Source organism: Pan paniscus, chromosome 4 (assembly GCF_029289425.2).
Source record: "Pan paniscus chromosome 4, NHGRI_mPanPan1-v2.0_pri, whole genome shotgun sequence".
Taxonomy (NCBI): domain Eukaryota; kingdom Metazoa; phylum Chordata; class Mammalia; order Primates; family Hominidae; genus Pan; species Pan paniscus.
This window is the reverse complement of record NC_073253.2, coordinates 98,027,952-98,044,242: the sequence shown is the minus strand read 5'-3', so window position 1 is coordinate 98,044,242 and position 16,291 is coordinate 98,027,952. Positions and strand designations below refer to the sequence as shown.

Genomic DNA, 16,291 nt, shown 5'->3' with positions numbered 1-16,291 from the left:
GGATCTAGGTTGCAAGCTCCTTATGAGAATCTAATGCCTGATGATGTGTCACTGTCTCCCATCACCCCCAGATGGGACAGTCAAGATGCAGGAAAGCAAGCTAGGGTTCCCACTGATTCTACATTATGGTGAGTTGTATAATTATTTCATTATATATTACAATGGAATAATAACAGCAATAAAGTGCACAATAAATGTAATGCACTTGAATCACCCCAAACCTTCCTCCACCCCAGTCCATGGAAAAACTGTCTTCCATGAAACCGGTCCTGGTGCCAAAAAGGTTAGGGGCTGCTGCCTTGTATCATATGGGAAACTAGCTCTACATCTAATTTACCATTTAGTAACACAGAACTAATTCACCACATTTGTGATTACCCTTTCTTGTATGTGTATTGTATCATGCCGATATGGGTTGAGTTGTGTCCCCACAAAAAAAAAAAGATGTTCAAGTCTTAACTTCCAGTACCTGTGAATGTGACGAATTGGAAATAGGGTCTTTGCAGATGATCTAGTTAAGATGAGGTCATTAGGGTAGACCATAATCCAATATTACTGTGTCCTTATAAAAAGGGGAAACTTGGACACAGAGACAGACACACAAAGAGGAAGACAGGAAAGATGATGTGAAGACACAAGGAACCATGTATAGGCCAAGGAACATCTGAGGCTATCAGAACAGGTTCTCTCTCACAGCCTTCTGAAAGAACCAACCCTGCCAATATACTGATGTTGGACTTCTAGCCTTAGAACTCTGAGACAATACATTTCTGTGGTTTAAGCCACCCGGTTTGTGGTACTTTGTTACAGCAGCCCCAGGAAACTAATATGCAGGTTGTAGATGAAGTCGGCCCAAGCTTGCATGGTGTGGCTGGAAGCTTAAGAACCCTCACAGAGTTCCTGCAGCACACACTTACATGACTCTACACTGTGTGAAATGGTGTGAAGAACCTGCAATTTAGATGAGGATATGGACTACACCCACCTAAAATATTAAAAATAATGTCGTACATTTGCTTAAAACACTTTGTACAAGTTTTATTTCACTTTTTCTTCACAACTACACTGAATGAAAGAAGGGAGGCTTGGTATCTTCATCTTATTGACAAGAAACCTGAACGTTGACTGTTTTGGCCAATGTCACATATATACATGGCACGGCAACTACTGGTGCCAAATCTTTTCTAGGAAAAATGAATACAATCATGAATATTTTAACTTGGAACAATGGTGGCACTTTAAAAGTAGAGCTTCTTCAAGTGACTCAAGGAAGGACAAAAATAACATCACATAGACTGAGTAGGCTGAGGGGTTCTGTGATCCAGGTAAGCTGGAATAAATCAGAAGAAACTGGTGGAAAAAGTAACTCTTGAAGGAAGTGATGGAAATAGGCCAATAGAAAGAAAAGAGGCTTCATGATGAATAAAACCAATGCCAAAAAAGAAAAGAATAAATTATGTGGAAAGCCTAAACAAACATTAAAGGGAAGCCTTCAACTGAATAAGAAGTACAGAAAGGGTTGCAACAGCATGTGGGGTTGAAGTAAGATTGGGGACTTTTAGCTGGGCTGATGAAGGGATTGTCATTGACAAGACAGACAAGCAGTTACCACTGACAGTTTTTGAGCAGGGTTTGCTGTTGTGGTAAAGGAAGCTGTTCTAGTAGCTGTGTTAAAATCAGTTTAGTGGCAGAGCAACCTGGGATTGTAGTTGATATAGTAAGGGACTTTGAAAAACTGATCAGGACTGAAGATAATGACCCCATATAGATGCTTTAAGTTTTAGCTACCAGCAAGACATTCTTAACACTTTTCTTCCCTCACCCCCCGTATTTCTGGACATACTGGCCTTCTTGGTATTCCTTGGTGGTGGAGGTATAGAGGCAGAGTTCCTTTGTTCCAGCCTCAATATCTTATACCTGTTACCGCTGCTTCGTAGAGAATCTTTGCACAGTTAGTTCCCCGACTTCATCTGGGTTTTTGCTCAAATGCTACCTCTTCAAGAGGTTTTTGTTGACCATCCTGTGTAAGAGGACCCTCTGCTATCATTCTCCATTCCCTTATTTGCCTAATTTTTCTTTACAGGACTTACTAGCACCTGAAATTATATATATATATATATATATATATATATATATAATATATATGTTTTTAATATATATGTTACACTTAATGATTATCTGTCACTCCCATTAATAAGTAAGCTCCATGAGTCCAAGGACATTTTATGTACTGTTCAGAGTTTTATTCCCAGAGCCTGGCACAGAGAGTAGCATAAAGTAGGGAGTCGCTAAATATTTTTTGAATAAATAAAAGAAAACCCCAACTTATTCCCGAGTTCAATTAATGGTATTCCCCCCAAAACACTTTTGATCTATCTTCACTGCCACTTCCCAGTATCCACCACCAGACTGGTACACACTGTCATGTCAAATTAAATTAATGCAAGAGCTACCCAATTTCACCCCACTGACATGCACACCCCAATCCAACTCACGCCCCCACAGATGATCTTACCAAAACACAAATTACATCAAGTCCCCAGCTCCTACCTAAAACACTCTCCTATGTTCTTATGAGGAAAACCAAATTCTTCATGTGGCCAGCAAGACCCTGTGTGGACTGGTCCCAGCCAAGGGGTCCAGCCTCACAGTAGCTCTTCTCTCCCCTTGATCTTCCTCAGTTACTTGATTTCATTCTGTTCCCTTCTGTAAAGGGCCTCTGCACAAATGGCAGTTCTCTCTGCTTTCTGGAACACTTTTCTTCCTACCCTATCTCACATTCTCCTACTCATAGTTCAGATATCAATCAAGTGTCACTTCCTCAGGTTCCTATTATATAAGCCCACAAAATTCTACTGTTCTATTCAGAGCATTTACCTCTGCTTGTAATTATACATAATAATTTGTTGTTGTTGTTGTTGTTGTTGCTGTCGTGTGTAAATTTTATTAGGGATTGTCTTCCTCCTATACTCTTCACTCCATGATAATGCAGACAAGGAATTTTTTGCTCATTACTGGATCTCTGGGGTCAAGAACAGTGCTAGGTACATGGCTGACACTGAATGAATATTTGTTGAAAAAGTGAAACCCAAGAGCTAGAGGTCACTGTCAAATACATAGATAAAAAATTTTTCCACTAATACTGAGGTAAAGCTGAAGGCAAAGATATTAGTGAAAATCTATAATAGGACTTAGAGCTATTATTAAAACAGAAGGAGAGTGGAGGAACCCAGGACAATGCAAGCTGAAACAGTGCTAACTATCTACTGGATAATCATGGGACCAAAAGAGTCTGTTTAATTAGGGAACTAGACAAGAACTAGTTCAAACAATTTACTGACACCAGGTAGTTATGACTTAGGTAGTGACAGTAACTAGGTGAAAGGTTACATTTACATATCCTATTAACAGCTCCTTGACTCATCATCAGTCTGCTCTGGAAACATTTATCTGTGCAGAGAAACCATTAAAACTTTCCTCTCCTTGGCATTTTCTATTATAAAAATTCTGCAAAAAGTCCTTAGTTCCCTGGAAAATGTTTTAAAGGCATTTCACTCTGGTCGATTAGGCATACAGTAATAGCTAAGTGAGGCAGGGGCCACAGAGGAAATGGCATATAATAGAAAGAACCACTTCGCTCCTGATTAAAGTTACTCATGTGCAGCTTGAGAAAATGTACACACCAGAAAGCTCTGAGCACTACAGGGTATCACGGGTTAAAGGACAAGGCCTAATTTTTTTTAACCCTCATTGTTACTGCTTTATTCCCCAAACACTAGAACCAATATAATTCTAAATTCTCCCCAGAGAAAGAAGGAGTTTATTAGCTTACTTTTATTTCCTTATTTCAGGCTTCTTTTAAAATAAGATGTAGCATTGATGAGCATGAAAAAAAAATCTAATATTGCTTCCACTCATTGAAACCCATCAGTGACTCATGCAATAAACAGCAAGTCTCCTGGTTTTGTTTCTGAAGAGGGCACACCAACAGTTTCAACAGCATACTCCAGTTTTACTGGAAACAGTTCTCAAAAGATGACTTACCACACCCTGCCTGAGAAAGGACAGCATGAAACTGGGGAAAATTCTGATCTTCAGAAATACAACAGACAATGAGTATTTCCAATTTCATGCTGTTTATATGAAGAGAACAGAGGCACAAGGCAAGACAAGCCTGAAGCACAGGTAAGAACTGTGGCAAATAAAAGAGAAAGGAAAAATGAAAGCACACTGAACAAGTGACTTTACCAGATTCAGCAGGGCTGAGGAAGGGGAATTTGGGGGAGATAACCAGAGTTTTCTACCCCTACAAAAATAAGATTTCAAAACTCACAATTAAAAGAAAAAGACATTTAACAAAGTAACGTTTTTAAACTAAATGGGGAAAAATCTCACTAGTTAACAAATGCCTGCTTTATGCAAGGGACTCTACCTTTATACAAACCCTAATAGCATATGACCTCGGCTCTCCCAGAATTTACTGAATTTGAAAGGAATGTCTATGAAAATAAGGATTTGTTGATGTAATTAGTAATGTAAATAACAGGTATACATATAACCTACAAAAAGTTTTCTTTAAACACTATAGAAGCCTCCAGTTACATGCAACAATTATCATGCTATTCAAAATTAACTAATATCTTCATAAAAGTTCCCTTCAAAAGAGTTCTAAAAGATAACATAAGTGCTTAAAAATAATAAATTCTATCTTTAAAATATTCTAAACTTCAGACTTTTAAAAGCTTGAATTAATCTTTATATAAGTAAAATGTTACTGTACTACAAATGAGTACTATTTTAAAACAAACTTACTTTGGCATAAATAAGTGAAATTCTCAAGATATGAAATTTATAAGGCATTTTTAGCCATGGAAAAAGCAGGTAGTAGTATGATTCTTCCATAAGGGCCTCAGACTTTACTTTTATTTATTTCTACCACTGTTTTTGTTTTGCTTATGTTGTACATGCAGCAGTGAACTGTACACTCAATGCAGGTAAAAACTGTCCTTTGTTACTGCAACTGTTGGCTGGACCTATTATTCTTTGTGCATTTGCTTCCCAGTACTTGTGGCCCACACTCTCTACAAAATGAGCTTCTCCTATCTGATAGGGAAGCAGATCTGCTGCTTTGATTGTTTCCTTAATTCTGCAGTGTCATTTAAAGTTGTACTTTAAAGTATTATGTTTTCTATTTTTTGAGTCCAGTTCCCTCCTTTCTTGAAGCTACCCTCTTAAACTCCCTGAACAAGAGCCATCTGGAAATCTTGTTCCTGTCCTCCATCCTTTCTGTGAGACCACACCAGCACAGCTGGGTTGCAGCAGGCACTGCCGAGGTGCTGCTGGACTGGCTATGCTCCAGACCTTCACTGTTAACATGCAACTCTTGTCCTTTTGTGTTAAGCATGGTTAGTAGACGAAGCTCAAGACAGTGTTCAGCAGTTCAAGCTCCTTTGGGCACAGATCCTAATCTCATAATCACACATGATTTGAGTAACACCGTTTATATGTAGAACTTCTGTTGCTACATGGTCCCAGTCTGCCCAGTCTCCGAATTGACAGTGTAGATACTTTTCCACTTTTCTTTTCCCCAAGAGGCCTGAACTAAGTACTGTATAGGTTATCCAAACAGAAATATTTTCTTTGTATTAAAGGGACTCCTATGAATCTAACATGAAGTCAAACATCATTTTTATGCTGTCAAAATCAACAACTTCTACTGTCTCTACTCACTCACCAACACAAACAAAATTTGAAGCTTTAAACCAGCAATGTCCAATAAAACTATCTGCAATGATGGAAATTTTCTATATCTTCTCTGCCCAGTACAGTAACCACTAGCCTTATATGGCTATTAAGCATTTGAAATGTGGCTAGTGCAACTGAGGAATGGATTTTTAAAATCTTATTCCATTTTTAATTAATTTATACTTAAATTTAAACAGACAATGTGGCTAGTGGCTCTCAATAATTAAGGGTCTGAGATTTTTACCCTACTTGCAGGCTAACGAAATCAGTGTGCCACAGTTTCATGGGGATGCTGGAAGAAGACAGAAAATTCTAGGGTGAGAAACAAAGGACTATACTACTCACAAAAATATCAGTAGCAGTAGTATCAGCATAGTTGTGCCAATCTCCTAAAACTCAGTTCCCCCCATGTGATGTGAAGCGGATACTCAATGATCTGCATTGTCAGAGGGGAACCCTGAGCTTAGGGTACTTGAATCTTTTAAACTGGACAGTAAAACCTACCTGCCCTTTGCTTCAGAGGGAAAGAATACCTCTATCTTCCAAAACTATCTACCATACAAATGTCTTTAAGAGAGTCTGGGATGAAAGCAGTAAATGCCTTTGCTCACAAGACATGCAAAAGTCTGAGTGACTAATGGAGAATTGAATCCCAACATAGGGGTATCATACATATCTCTGAAATCCACTCATCTCCCGCCTGCTTGAATACCTTGCTTTTAGCCACACTTAATTTCTTCCTATGACCACGGTAAGCTTCCAAATGGTTATCTTTCTTCCACCACTGCCTCCTCCCACTCATTCTCTATACAGTAGCTAGACTGCATCTTGTAACACAAATCTCATCTTGTTTCAGTCTTCAATGTCACCCACTGTCCTTAGAATTAGGCCATCCCTCCTTAGCAAGTTCCACAAAGCCAGTACTTCCCTTGCTTGTCCGTTTAAGGTTTATGCCTTTAGCCACATTAAACTCCTCTCAGTTTCTTACATGTAGAGGTCATAAAGTGGTGGCCCTAGGTTGAATTCCAACTACAGATTTGTCTGGTTTGGCCCACAGAATAGTTTTTAAAACATTTGGGCTATTTCATATTTGGGAGATTTCATATTTATAAAATATGAATTTTAAGCTCCTCTTTAGAAATCAAGGCATCTGGCAACACTTGGCCTGCAGCCCAACCTGACAGTACTTGGCTAAAACTGAGTATCTACTTTTCCCTTTAGATGCTTGGATTCTCCAGATTGCCACGCCTCTCCCTCCTGCTCTTACCTATGTATTGTTTAACATTTTCTGCCTGACTTCCATTCTAAGGCATCATGCTCCCTTTGGGCTCTTTCAATCTTCCCACCTCTTCAGCTGCTAACTACCACTCATGCTTCAGGTCTTCATGTATTCATGCTGCTAGGAAGTTTTCCTTCACCACCACCAACCCAATTAGGATGAGATGATGCACTGTGTGACATTCACCTACCCAAGACCCTGCTATCCTATCATATCTTCTGAGGTTCTCTTCACTACCCTTATCATGGCATGAATCATATGGCATTATAATTTTTTTAAAATTTTCTTTATAAATTTATAATTCTCTGTTTACAGATCTGCATCCCTCTCTAGACCTTTCAGTCATAAGAAAGTGACTATAACTGTCTTGTATACCATTGTATGTCAGTGCCTAGGAAAAAGCCAAACGTTTAGTGTGGGCTGAATAAACACTTGTTGCATAAATGAATGAAACAAGTTAGCTGAGGAATGGCTACTTCAAAATATTGGGGAAGAGTGTATTTATATTTTTATATATGTATTCATTTTTAAAATGTGGACCACTGAAATTCCATTCCTTCCCCCCTCCCCCTACCCTGGGGAAACTAAAATAACTACTTGAGTCATAGAGCAATAGCTGTATACTGGCAATGTGCTAAGAACCACATATGGATTAGCTCATTTAATGCTGACAACAGTCCTTTCAGGTTAGTATTTCATTATTCCCATTTTGGAGAGGTAAACATTCAACCCCAGATAAAATGAAGGCCTTATTCTCCACAACACTGTAAATTGTAGGGATACACGATGACTGAAATTTCTGCCAGGATACCTGAGAGCACATGACACCAACAGCAGCTTTATTCACAGCCCATCTTTTGAGCTATTTGTATGTGGTTTTAATAATTAGCTTTCACATTCAAATGGTAAAGAAAGTTCTTATACACACAAGAAGCATTTATGGCTATTATACCAGATGACACGGCTTCCAGGGCAGTAAGAAGGATCTTTAATCTCATTTTACAAATAGAAAAACAAAGGTATGGAACAATAAAGCCAAGTGTAAAGTTAACATTATGTCCCTCAGGCTGCCCCTCAGCCTGCCATGCCTTAATGTGAGAGTCCAATCAAAGCCTCAAAGCCCAGTATGTAAAGCCTAATAAATTCTGCACATAGCAGATAGATAAATTCTTCCTAGGAGGAGGAAAAGAATCAGAGATGTCACTGAGTCACATAAAATACAACCTAGACAGAAAGTCAAGACCCCTGGTCAATCTTTTCCAGGTGGAATTCTTGCTCATTCTTTGCCCCAAGCAAAAAAAAAAAAAAAAAGCAAAATTCTAAGTCTTTTTTTTTTTTTGAGACAGGATCTCTCTCTGTGGCCCAAGTTGGAGTGTGGTGGCATGATCACAGCTCACTGTAGCCTCAACCTCCCAGTTTCAAAAGATCCTCCCTCCTCAGCCTCTTGAGTAGCTGGGACCTACCGGCGTGCACCACCACACCTGGCTTTTTTTTTCTTTTAATATTTTTTGTAGAGAGAAGGTCTCACTATGTTGCTGGTTTCAAACTCCTGAACTCAAGCAATACTCCCGCCTCAGCCTCTCAAAGTGTTGGGATTACAGGCATGAGCCACCACACTCAGTCTCACCAAGTCTTGTAACTTTTAAAGTCAAATTCCCAGAGTCACTTCAGGACCCACCAGGCCTTAAGGTCCAGCTTATTAAAAATCTTACATTAAATCTCTGTATATTTTTTCTAGGCATTATAATTTCCTTCCTCAAGGAGTTGAGAAAAAAACTGTATGTGGGAACCACAACACACAGTTGAATGAAGTTAGAATTAAAATTTCTATAGCTTTTAACATTTGATTAGCACATCATACATGTGTAGAATGTTTTCCTAAGCTTTCATTCTAAAAACACAGAATTCATTTTATTTCCAAGTGCACCTTGATGAAGTAGAAGCACATGGCATTTTATTTTAGAAAGCAATGTCTTAACAAACTTGTTATTTCTTCCAATTATGTCAACTCACCAAATGATTTTTTACCTATTTATTTATTTAGTTTTATCGTTTTTTTGAGAGAGTCTCACTCTGTCACCAGGGCTGGAGTGTGTGGAGTGATCTCAGCTCACTGAAACTTCCACCTCCCAGGTTCAAGCGATTCTCCTGCCTCAGTCTCCCAAGTAGCTGGGATTACAGGTGCCTGCCACTATGCCCAGGTAATTTTTTGTATTTTTAGTAGAGATGGGCTTTCACCATGTCGGCCAGGCTGGTATGGAACTTCTGACGTTGTGATTTGCCCGCCTCGGCCTCCCAAAGTGCTGGGATTACAGGCGTGAGCCACCGCAGCCGGCCAAATGATGATCTTAAAGGGCCTTTGATAATGCATTCTTGACCTCATTCTACTTGCCATGTATAGTCATTAGAAGACTGTTCATATAAAAATATGAAATAAAACTACATAGTCTTTAAGTTACCTTGGAAGGCCCTTCAGGACAAGGAACATACTCTATATCTTTATATCTTTAAAGCATATAGCAGAGTGCATCGCGGAATGAAAATGCCTATTAAGTCAGGAATGCAGGAACGACAGGGCTTACCATTTAATATCAATTCTAAAGCTGATTATTTATTTTTGAGACAGGGTCTTGCTCTGTCACCCAGGCTGGAGTGCAGTGGTATAAACACAGTTCACTGCAGACCTGACTTCCTGTAAAGCTGATTTTTTAGGCCATTTACTTGCTTCATAAAGTAACTAGAATTGCATGAACTATGCTTTTTTGTGCCTGTGATTATAAACTGAAAATTTACAAACAATATGTCACATGTTATTTAAGCTAAATGTCTGATTTTACTAAAATGAAAGTATCCTTCCTGGATTATTAGAATTAGCAGTAAATTTAAGTTTGCACCTAGAAGAGAAAAGCGATTGTAAAGAATGTAAAACATCTGAAGCAAACAAAGTCCAATAAGATCTTCCTTCTACTTGAATTTCTATGACCACAAAGGCACAGGATGTAAGGTCCATAGCTTTGTACACAGGGATTGGTGGGGACGAGACGATTTCAACTCTGAACCCTAATGACCAGCTCCAGGAACACATGCCTTTTAGCCCCGCAAAGCTACTGACCAAATCACCCAGAGAGATAATCACATCTCAGCCAAAGGACCCGAACTCAGACGATCAGAACACAGGACCTGCCATCAGGCAGCTGCACGAGACAAGAGACCGTGCTCAAAATCACGTAATACCCTAAGTCATCCCAAGGGAGCCCCACAACTACCCTCAGCGGCAGGCAGAGCTGACACATATTTTGCAGATGACAACACACAGGTTCCGATGGGGCGGGTCCCAAGGCCACAGAGCTGGGAAGGTGACTGAACCTAGACTTAACTAGTATCCCAAGTGGTGGATACTTCCCATTCTGCCTTGGAGATCGCCCTTCGCCCGCGTATTACACTCGGAGGCTGGCAAAACGGCAGGAAGAGAGCAAAGCTGGGCAAGGACGGGAAAGAAAGAGGGGAAAGAATTTCCACTGCTTCCCGGCACTCGCCCCCACTCCACACCCCAGGTTGCTACTCCGCAGCGGCCTCTACTTCCCCAAACTAGACTGAAGGGCGGGCGGAGAACCGAGGAGGCTTTCTAGGCGTCACGGAGAGTTCTCCAAGTTGGGGGCAGAAAAGGCGAATGAACAAATTGTACCCCCTAGGGAGAGGGCACAAGGAGAAGTGCGGAGGTGAGAAGGACCGGAGGGGAGGACGACCCCTCACAAACTGGCCAGGGACTTAACAATGGTGATGAAGGGTCGTGAGAGAGGGTTGGGAAATGCGAGAATAGCTCAGTCCCCAAAATCTTTCCTGGCCGCAGCGCTGGATCCCCGCCCCATCCCCCCACCCCCGACCCGGGCAGCCCGGGAGAAAAAGCAACAACCTCCTGGGGCACCAGGAATTGGTGGCAGCAGGATCCCGAGCCCAGGCCCCCTTCCGCGCCCCCACCCTCACCCTTGCCCTGACCGCCTCGCAGTGGCGGCGGCGGCGGCAGCAACACCAACCTGCGCGGCCACGGGCTCTGTCCGGGACGGAAGCCGGAGCCTGCGGGCGGCGGAGCGGCGGGCGGAGTTAGTTGGAGGCTCCGGCTCCCTGGGCGGGGACAGGCTGAGCACGCGGAGGCAGCGGCGGTGGCGGGGGCTCCCTCCCCTCGGCGTGCGCTGGGCCCAGCCGGGTCCGCCGCTCGCCCTCGACTCCTGGGGCAGGTCTCAGTCCCTCCCCGGGGGCGGCTCCCGGGCCAGCCCCGCGCTCGCCTCCTCCACGCCGGCGGCCTCTGCTCCACCCTGCTTCTTTGGGCGCAGGGGGCGCGGAGCTTGGGAAGTGGAGCCCTGGCGAGTCCCCAGCGATTGCGCGCAGCTTCCCGGGGTTTCCCTGAGAGGGTCGCGTGTGCTGGGTGTCTGAACTCACGTGAGGGCCAGAGGTAGCCAAGAGCTGGAACTCTTGCCCAAGTGCCCCGGGGAAGGGAGTGAAGGCCCGGCCTGAAAGTCTCTGACCCTCCTGAGTCTCGTGTCCCTAGAAGCAGCCTTGCGAGGTGGCCACGCCAGCTGCCCGGAGAGAGGCAGAGGAAAATGTCCGACTCTCCCTCTGCCCAGCTTCGCGCCAGAAGAACGTTTCCCGAGAGAAGGAAGGACCCGTTGACCCCCAGCCCTTGCTCCAGCCTGGAGACCTGGCTGAGTGCATGGAACTGGAGGGATGGCAGAGCACCGGGGCTGAAAGCCTGGGAAATGTGCTATTTCTATTCACACCACCCCCTTGCCCGGCCCCTGGATTCAGGCCACCTCGCTCAGGTCTGCGCAGTGCTTCTCAGTTCACACCTCCGACCCGAGGAGGGAGGTCGGTATCCCTTTTTTAGCCTGGCTTTTAGCCTGGCTTCCCGCCTCCATCTGCATCCCTTTCTGCTAAACCTTTTTAACCCGCAGAGTGCCCAGCGCGCACACACCGATCACTTCGCCCCTAAACTGCGGGAAGGGAACTCTGGAGCCACCCACATCCCCAGCCTCACCCCAAAGCAAGAGAAAGCAGGGAGCCGCGCGTGGGGTGTTGGGGGCGGGGCTGGAGAGTTCCAGTAGGAAGGTTTTATACCCAAGAGGCTTGATGATGTGCAGTACTGACCCCACACACAAATTGATATGCGTTTAATTGAAGGCAGGTATTTGCCACTGTCTCTCCCTGTCTGCAGGTAACCGCTTGAGTGCGTTCACCTCGCCTCTTCCATCCCCAGCGCCAGCCCAGCCCCCTCTCTTTCTCCCAGAGTCCCATCCTCCTCTCCCTCACGCTCTCCCATCCCAGCTCCCTGCAGCGCGGGTCCCGAGCTGCTCCAGATCCCCAGCACCCAGCTCTGGTCTTTCCAGACAACTCCTCCCCTTCAGAATCTGGTGTGGTAGCAGGGAGGTTGTGAGAAGGGACACTGAGGAAGATAAAGGAGGAGAAGCCAGTGGACTGGGAAGAAGGTAGGAAAGTGCGAACCGAAGGGGTACACCAGAGAGGAGCTATGGGAAATGAGGCAAAGCCTTCAGGCTATAGGGGGATTCCCAGAAAGAAAATCAGTTTCTCCATAGGGAAACTACCGATGCTCGCTGTAGACCAGTTGGAAAATCTGTTGTACACCCTCCCAACAGAATTCCTAGCGAGCAGTGGCCAGACTGGTCAGGGCCTAGAGCATGTGTCCAGGAACTCCATCCACTTCCCAACCCAAATTCCAAGGCAGGCGGATGACCCTCATTCTGGAAACTTGATTCTGAGAAGGTGCGAGAAGACACGGAGCTGAGTCTGTTTACGGATCCCGGGCTGTTCTTCATCTTTAGGCATCTCCTAAGTCACTTTATCTCTTCCTCCTGGTCTGGGTTGTTAAGGAAAGCAAGCACTTGAGACCCTCCCTCAAGTACATCTTTCCTCTGTGTGTGTGTGTGTGTGTGTGTGTCACAGAGAGAGAGAGAAAGTTTGTGGTGTGAGAGAGAGAAGAAAATGTGGAGGGGCAGGAGTTCTAAGGCTATGGTGTTTTGTTTCTCTTTGTTTTCTTTCTTTCTTCAATTCAGTACATTTTTGTGCCAAGATGATTTTCTTGTTCAGTGGTGACTATATTTTTGCCTTAAATGTGGGAGAGTAGTTGGGACAACACTTCTAAATGTAACCTGACGGTAACCTCTCACACCCTCAAGGTCCTGGTGTGTCTGGAATTGGTGAGTTCTTGGTCTCACTGACTTCAAGAATGAAGCCGCGGACCCTCGCTGTGAGTGTTACAGTTCTTAAAGGCAGCATGTCTGGAGTTTGTTCCTTCTGATGTTTGGATGTGTTTGGAGTTTCTTCCTTCTGGTGGGTTCGTGGGCTCACTGGCTCAGGAGTGAAGCTGCAGACCTTCGTGGTGAGTGTTACAGCTCATAAAGGCAGTGTGGACCCAAAAAGTGAGCAGCAGCAAGATTTATTGCAAAGAGCAAAAGATCAAAGCTTCTCCGTCGTAGAAAGGGACCCCAGCGAGTTGCTACTGGGGCAGCCTGCTTTTATTTCCTTATCTGGCCCCACGCACATCCTGCTGATTGGTCCATTTTACAGAGAGCTGATTGGTCTGTTTTACAGAGAGCTGATTGGTCCGTTTTGACAGGGTGCTGATTGGTGCGTTTACAATCCCTGAGTTAGACACAAAAGTTCTCCAAGTCCCCACTAGATTAGCTAGATACAGAGTGCTGATTAGTGTATTCACAATCTCTTAGCTAGACATAAAGGTTCTCCAAGTCCCCACCAGATCAGCTAGATACAGAGTACTGATTGGTGGATTTACAAACCTTGAGTTAGACACAGGGTGCTGATTGATGCATTTACAAACCTTGAGCTAGACACAGAGTGCTGATTGGTGTATTCCCAATCCCTTAGCTAGACATAAAGATTCTCCAGGTCCCCACCAGATTAGCTAGATACAGAGTGCTGATTGGTGCATCCACAAACCCTGAGCTAGACACAGAGTGCTGATGAAGCAGGGGGCAGCGCTAGTCTAGGAGGCTTGGGGAGGTTCGGTAGCGCAGGAGCCCACAGCCTTGGGGGAGGCTCAGGCATGGCGGGCTGCAGGTCCCGAGCCCTGCCCCGCAGGGAGGTAGCTAAGGCCCAGCGAGAAATCGAGCGCAGTGCCAGTGGGCCAGCACTGCTGGGGGACCAGGCGCACCCTCCGCAGCTGCTGGCCCGGGTGCTAAGCCCCTCACTGCCCCGCGGGCGAGGCCGGCCGGCCACTCCGAGTGTGGGCCCGCCAAGCCCACGCCCACCCGGAACTCTAGCTGGCCTGCAAGCGCCCTGCTCAGCCCTGGTTCCCGCCCGCGCCTCTCCCTCCACACCTCCCTGCAAGCTGAGGGAGCCGGCTCCGACCTCCGCCATTGCAGGAAGGGGCTCCCACAGTGCAGCGGCGGGCTGAAGCGCTCCTCAAGCGCGGCCAGAGTGGGCGCCAAGGCCACGGAGGTGCCCAGAGCAAGCGAGGGCTGCGGGGGCTGCCGGCATGCTGTCACCTCTGACTGGTTGGCACAGCCAATTTTAGCTGTGCTGTCAGACGCCCAGTAGTGCACCTCACCTCAGAGCCTCAGACTTACAGCCTCAAGGCATTCCATTCTGTGTGCAGGCCAGCTTGGGCAGTGGAGCCAACCACCTCCACTTAGGTGAGGAGAAGCCTTCCTTTTCACTCTCCTCAGGGTTCCACCCCACCTGAGGTTGTCTCTGCACTCTGTGTCATTACAAAACTAGTCCTTAGTGTCCCAGTTTTACTTTCAAAAATACTATATCCAATTTAATTTAAAAAATCTCTTTCTCCGCCCCCCGCTTGTTTCCTCTAATGCTCAAAAGGCTAGGCCATTGAAAGTTCAAGAGGGTAGAAATTTCTCCTTTTCTTCTCATCAAAAGAGAAATAGTCCTTGAAAGAACCTTATTAAACTTATATCCTTTCTGAATATGGTAATCCCTTGGTATTGGTTATTTTAATTTTATATTAATGGTATGATCTTATTGCAAAAGGTGACCAGTCAGCTGATGAGGATAAAGGGTCTAGTTTCTTCCTGGAGAAACTCTGACAGCTAAAAGAATGGGAGGGTTTATTTACAGACAGGAGAATTGGTCTCCGTCAGTGTTGCAAAGTAGATGGAGATGGACATTCCTTTGTAAACGTCTCCCTTTTTTCAGTTTTATTTCATAGCAGCCTTGTCCAACTAATACTGCCAGTTCTCCAAGCCAGTTTGCCTCACACAAAAGTGTTAGGGACTTCAGATGCTACTTCCTACTAGTGTTTGCCTTGAAAAAGAGTGACAATTCAAGCAGAAGTGAGAGAGTAAAGGAGGACTCATGGAAAATATTTCCTGTACCCTTTAAGAATTTTCTCATAGTCATTTTATGTAAAGATGGGTCTGATGGACAGAACTTACTCTGAACAACTTGGCAACTGTTCAGGCCTACAGGCTTCTTTGAAAATTAAAAAAAAAACAAATGCACACTTTCTCATTTCCCAGCACTTCAAACATGATCTAAGAGTACAGAAGGTTACATTCAAGTAGCAGAATAAGCTTCAAAATGGTTATATCAAACAGTCAAATTTGCTTATGCATATTCAGAACGACAAGAGAAAATATTAATTTCAATTTAGAAGTCATCAAAAAGCACCTTGTGGGCAATATAATGAATAGCCCCATGTTAAAGTAATACATGTTTGTTCCTTAACAAATAAATTTTCCTCTGAAATATAGACATCTGTCATGGAGTCAATTATCTTGCACAGCATGTGCTATAAAAGCACATAAAAGCAATAATATACTACATTGCTTATTTGAAATCGATCAGGAATAGGCAGCTCCATGCTGGCATGTCTTTAATTTCATGGTGTTAAGAAAAGACTATAGAAGTATGAAATAGCAAACCCTTTCCTACTGGAGTACTAATTCAATTACCTATCATGATATATATAGGAGGAAAAATTTTCCTCATTAGCTGGCAGAAACACTATGGGACTATTTTCTTTTCTTACTCTGCTAACCCCTGTAGCGAGAGTGTGAACATAAAGTTTCCTTTGAAAACAAAGGGATCAACACACTCTGATCAGCTCCAGGGGTGTGCAGAAGAACAAAGCTAGAAATGATATTCTAAGGACATAAATTATCATTTAAATGAGGTGAACATTTATGAAATTTATGCATCAAACAGATCTCAAGATTTGAAAAGTGGAATAAGAGGTAGTTAGACCAAGTTGAACCTCCTTGATGTAATGCAAATGTGAAA

At 43.9% G+C, this 16,291-nt stretch overlaps 1 protein-coding gene across 12 annotated transcripts in view; it reads right to left on the bottom strand.

Annotated features, from left to right (window-relative positions):
- Positions 1 to 11,286, bottom strand: part of PAM (peptidylglycine alpha-amidating monooxygenase) — a 281,268-nt gene extending 269,982 nt beyond the window's left edge. For all 12 annotated transcript variants that reach the window (XM_008953692.5, XM_034960298.3, XM_034960299.3 and 9 more), the window contains exon 1: positions 11,059 to 11,286. The gene's annotated coding sequence lies outside the window, so the exon portion shown is untranslated. The remainder of the gene's footprint in view (positions 1 to 11,058) is intronic.
- Between the last annotated feature and the right edge of the window lie 5,005 nt (positions 11,287 to 16,291).